This window comes from Ylistrum balloti, unplaced genomic scaffold, assembly GCF_031769215.1.
Source record: "Ylistrum balloti isolate Yb309-2 unplaced genomic scaffold, AGI_CSIRO_Ybal_v1 Utg370520, whole genome shotgun sequence".
Classification (NCBI taxonomy): domain Eukaryota; kingdom Metazoa; phylum Mollusca; class Bivalvia; order Pectinida; family Pectinidae; genus Ylistrum; species Ylistrum balloti.
In genome coordinates, this window is record NW_026782333.1 from 231,013 (window position 1) to 237,578 (window position 6,566).

Genomic DNA, 6,566 nt, shown 5'->3' on the forward strand with positions numbered 1-6,566 from the left:
TACATCTGACTTTTCATAATACATCAAAACCTCTATCTCCTAACAGTTTTAATATCTATCCTCTGGCAAGATATTACACCAAGATTAAATTATAGTATTTATACTCTGTATGGTACAGGGACAAAGATAAACAGAAAGCAACATCATCTGTACTCAGTAAAACAAATTAATGCAAATAATTCAATTGTCTGTTGTGTGATGCCATTCCAGGAAGTACGACACATGTAATTGTAATATAAGAACATAGTGTGACCATATTTCCTCCATTTTATCTTCTAATTCTGGGATTCCTATGTAAGCACAACATTTTCCATTACAACAATACCAACATTAAGTTAAGGGTTACACAAAATCAAGATGCTTGAGATTTTGGTGTTACTGTGTTTGTTCAGGTACATTTCACCCAGAAACTTGGATCGTCTTTTAGCATGATTTATAATGTGGATGTACAAGATCTATGAAATAAATTTTCCAGGTTTGTGTTTCCATACATTTTTCGATTATGATAATTTGACTCTTTAAATGCATAAACATGAGGCCTAATTTGCTTGTATTGCTCATTTATTCTGTAGCTTGTGGAGAAAACATTTTGGTAGAGAGAACATCTTAGGAATGTTTATATTTGTGTCATACTTAAAGGGACAATTTTGTCAAGGAACAAATTTGAAATCGACCAGGTACATGTACACCATGCTGCAAGTTAATTTGCCACAAAGAAAGGTGAGAATAAACACATTAAGGTATTATTATGCATTCTGAGCAAAAATGAAAAATTCTCGGTTAAAAATAATTATAAATCAGTACAACAGATTTGCCATTTCTGAATTTGTCTTGTGTTTGGTTTAAAGTCTGTTAAAATCAACAAAACTTAAATATAACATACTTTCCATGAAAATCTAATGAAACAGAAAATAAATCATAGTGAAATATAGAAAATGGAACAGAATTGTTTTGTTCGAGCAACTTATTGTAACACATCAGTAGAGGAAAACTATGTCCCAATATAAACACAAAAATAAGCCCAGCCCCATTTGCTCGAAACTCTGTTAGATTTCACCAGTGGCAAACTAAAAATATTCAAATATGAATTAAACAAAGTTGAAAGCATGTTTTATTATTTCTTAGCTTTTGTTGAGACAGGTCAGATTGAATTTATTTAGTGTTAGTTTTGCTCTGAAAATTCTAATTTTTGTCTGGCAACAATTAACAAATGGTTAATTCTAACCATGGTCTGAGCAACTAGGACCTGAATGGAGAGATACAATGTTACAAATTCTGTTGTAGGGATCTCATTCATGAACTGTGAAATAAGTTTCCTCTTTTCATGTACATTAAAAGACAAAAGTCTGATCTAAGATTTGTCCTAAAGCAACCCAATATAAGGGGATGACAACCTAATATCTGATAAAACAGTCTCCTTGCTATCTGTGATCGATCCGTACAATCCCTGTAACTTATTCAACCTATTGCCCAGTATACCTTTAGGTATTTCGGTGAGAAGTCTTGGGAACAAATGGACATGACAGCATCCGTTTTAACGTGCTGTTTTAAAATAAAAATTTCTAACAAAAAAGTTGAATGTTAACAGCACCACTAGGCATAGTACACAAGAAACATATTTCTGCATCTGACATTAATATATATGAATTTATAAAGAATCATACATATCTTTATGGAATCAAGAAATTCTGCAGAATAAGAAATCAATATATCTACTCAGATATGAAACTTCCTATGAATAAAGATTATGAAACTTTACACGAGGAAACATTCAGAATGCAATCATTTATCTTAAAATAATTACATTTCAAACAACCTTTTTAATAAACAAGATGGTCTTTGGATCACCTTTTGGTCTGTGGATCAATATATTGAAAAGTTTATGCCAAAACCTAGTACCCATTGATAACAGTTTCAACGAAGTTTAAATTATATTAAAAAGTTATTCCCCTTTGAAAACTGAAAAGTTTATCCTCGAGCTCTTCTTTGATGAATCAAATTCTCAGCAGCACATGTATAAGTACCTTTTAGTCACTGAAGTAGTTGATACCAGGATTTCTCAGAATATTGGAGTACTAGTATATAAAACATTTCATCAACCTTGAAACATCTGGGATAGAGGATGCAATTTTTTTTTTGTAAAATAAAATATTTGTTCATTCAGCACAATTAATTCCAAAACAATAAGACTACCAAAATATGCTTTAAAGTAATGCCTCCCTTAATGAATATAAAATTTAACTCTTGAAAGAGAGGAATTGATGAAAAGATATGATAAAGTTTTCCATTTGGATTAAATACCAATGTCTATCCTACTGAAGGAGATAATTTAGCATTTCTTGATATGATAAATATTGTCTTGTCAAAGGCAGATTCATCTCATATGAGAAAAGTATTGCTTATGGATAAAGAAAGCATGATGAAGTAAAAAAGGAAGTTACAATAAAAATTTGGCATATATTTTTAACATTGGCATTAATAAAGGGAGATAACTATAGATAGTTTTTTTTCCTGGTTTCCATGCAAATTATCTTACTATAGATTGATTTGAAAAAAAGATGTTGTAATAAACAATATTACTCTTTTTCCAGTCTGATCAAGACTTGAAAAAAATTAGTTGAATTAAAAGAAAAAAAAATCAGACACTTGTTTTCTATTTAAAGCAGAATTGCCATGTTAGTCCGACTGAACCTTCTGTTTTTTTAATTCAGTGAAACTTGGTTTCCAAAATAAATCTGTACGTACATGAAACCAATATCTCAAACATCATTATACTCTTCTGCTTTTATTTAAAAAATAAGAAAGAAGATTTTTGATAAACCTCTTTTCTTCAAAATGTACACGACAGTTTCCAATAGATATTCTCGCACAAATATAAATTTATTTAAGGTTTATATGAATTAGTGTTTGATAATAAGTCTGTTAAAAATGGTATAACATGGACCTGAATTGAAAAATGTTAGTAAACAAATATGAAATAAATAAAAACAAAATAAAAATCACACTGATGTTGATATGGAGTTTCGACCTTGGTCTTGCTTCAGCGTTACCAACAACCAAGTACGATGAAAAATATGCGTAGAAGTGAGAAATATGAAGTTGTTTTAATTAAAATTCTATATCTTTGATCATTGGTATCGCACACATGTACATACAGTGTACTGTCTTATTTTTAAACAACAATAATTTAAACATTTATAATTTAAGCTTCCATATCACATAGATGAACCCATTCGAAACAAGCACCATTACATTTACATCATATCAGAAAATTGTCCCATTTCATGGGCCCATAAATGTATGACTTTTGAACTAAAGATGGCAACACATTTGGTGTGAATTTAAAAGCATAATTTCTCAATTATTTGATGGATATCAAAGTAGGACTCCATCAGATAGACTTATCCAATGATAAATGGATCCAAGTTAATGCTTAGGTACTATATGTACCCGACAATAAGCAAATGCCAGTTCATAGGCCTACCCATATCTAATGGAATTTCTGTAATAGTGCCAACAAATGCTACACAGTTGTCCTGTAATAAGCCCACCTACCTCTCATAGACTTTCAGTAGAAGTGCTCACAAATGCTACACAGTTGTCCTGTAATAAGCCCGCCAACATCTCATAAATTTTCAGTAAAAGTGCCAACAAATACTACACTATTGTCCTGTAATAAGCCCACCTTCAAACTTCATTTTAAGCACCCTAAGCTTATTGCCAGATATATATAGTTACTGTATGATCCTTTCAGGATACAATACTATGCTGCTGATAATATATGTTCATGAAATAATACTTTGATTTAATTTACTTTGTAATACATCAAATGAAATAACAAAACTCAAACAGAACTTAAAATAATGAAAATAACAAAAAATAAAATGATAAAATCTTTACAGTAATACTGATTTGGATAAATGATGACATAAAACAAAAACTCAGCATGTGCTTAAAGATCTATTGTATATATTCTGGAATGACAGTAAACAATGTACCTATTCATTTCTCAACAAACTGATTTTAATGTTGCCTTTTCTTATAATTTTTGGAATATGCTAAATGTTCAATAAATTAATCATGCAAGGATAATTTCATAACATGTAAACATGACAAAATCCAACTTTTATTAATTAAGAAATAATGCAAACCAAAAAAGTATTAGTCATCAACGCATTTGATCAAACTATTGAACAATGCATTTTGACATCGATATGAAAACTTACTTAAAATTAAAACAGAAAATTTGTTTGATTTGTTTGGGTTTTGTACTGGATAAATCAGCATCAGATATGTTTAATTTATGAGATTTAGCCTCGAGATTCATTGCATGTCTTTAGGCAATATATTGTAGATTAGGTAATAATCACAAGGGATTTAATTTCCTTATATTCCAAATCAATAAAGTGTGAAATTATATACTAAGCAAACATTTTTATGGTGAATCAAAGTATCAGAAAATATCTGTTATACTTATATACATTGGTACAGAAAAGTGAAAAATTAAACACAGATGAACTCCATGAATCAAAAACATCTGTGAAATGTTTGTCACGCGAAATTTGGCAACTTTACATTAATAACTATCAGACCAACATTTATACAAAATCATTTCCTCTTCCCCCAGAAGCAACTTATAGGAAAGATGACAGATGCCGGTTGGCTCTCTTCCCCTAAGGATGCTTCAGACCAAATGTGGATAAAATCCACTTTGTTGTTAATTATTACAAGTAACTTATAGGAAAGTTGACAGATGCCGGATGGCTGTCCGACCCAACAGTATTTCAATAGCTCACTGGTCCCTTTGGGTCAGGTGAACTAAACATATCTTCCTTTGTGAACGTATCAACTTGAAAAGTTTAGGTGGATAGAAGTCTTCTGTGATAAGTCCATAAAAAGGATTTAAAGAACAAGGTTAGGTACAGTACCCTTAAACTCAATCACAGAATTAAAATCTTTCCATTTCAAAATTCATACATACAAAAAAAAATAATCAATATTTAAGTACATGTCCACAATGCTATTTTACAGTCAAACATTCACATTATTCATAAAATGTCACAACTTTTATACACAAGAAAAATGCAATATCGCAATTACTCAAAAATGACTATTTTCATCACATATATTGAACGCAGAAAGATGGATAGAGATTAAACAAAAAGGGCTGTGTATGAAACAAAAGGAACATGTATGGTTTTAACCCTAAAATCATTGCATTTCAAATTCAGAATTTTTCCCTGAAACCATTAAAATAACATTTATCTGTTATTTTATTTAGGGTTATCATGGGTTTGAAAATTTTATAGATGTCTGGGTCAAAATAGGTTGAAATCATACACAGTCCTTTGTATTTTCTAGGCATTCAGGTTGTTTACACTCATTAAAAATTATTTTATAAATTTTGTTTCCATCTCCACAGCAGACTTTGGTACAAAGCTTTAGTGCTTTTAATACTAGATAATTTGGTATCAATTTGCAATTAAAATAAACATGAAGCATATGTTATGTAATTAGGAATCTGAACATTAACATCTTAATACCTATAATACAACTTTCATTTGTTTAACAGATCGTAATCATCAAAATGAAAATCTACTTCTTCAAACCATGTTACTTCTGCATGAATGAAACTTCACCCAGAAATAAATGTCCTACATCCTTTTTCTTCATTTTTTTCCCCATTTTTATAACAAAGAAAAAAAATGTCAATTTTCCATTCAGTTCAAACCAATAATAATTGTATATATAATTACTTTTTTTACAAAATAACTTAATCATTTTTTCAATAAATGACCTTAATTTAAACAACAACAACAAAAACAACAAACAAAACCTCAGAAGTCATACATTAGCTATTAAATAAAAAACATTTTTTTGCAGTAAAAACAACTTCTGATGGCTTAATATTGGATGCGTAGCTCTCCTTAGAATTCTAATCTTCCTCTAGGTATTCCACATAGTATTGTGGGTCCTTGAGATAGTCTTTAATCTGCGTTGGAATAGGCAGTCTGTCTATATGGTCTCGGCGAACTTTCTGTAGGATTTTAAATCGACACATATGTTGGAGGGACTGCATCTGTTTGTACCGCGAGACTGGATGTAGCAAATGAACTGGCATTGGTGGGGAACCAGGACCAGACGGGCGGATGAAATACAAGAACTGGCCGTTACGCGAGTTCTTCACACACCCTTCAATAAACTCCCGAATGGTTGCCTTCCCATGAGAATCAGGCTGTGACCAAAAGCTAAACTTGCCTGCTGGGAGAAAACAGGAAAACAAATCTCTCTGCATTATTTTTTTTATATTTTAACTAAGTCAAATAAAACTTTTATTTCTTTACTGAATTCTAAAAAGTATTACATGTTTGAAATACTGAGAAAAGAAGGAAGACAAAATAGCCAGGTCTCCTATCAAACAAACTGATGATATGATGATTTTTGGGTCAGTGATTCTCAAAATATTCAAGTGTTTTTGAAGGTTTTTTTTCATAAATAAGAAACCCACCTTTATGATGTTCGATACGTGTATGATGAACTCTACCCTGCATGTTGAATGAGAGACT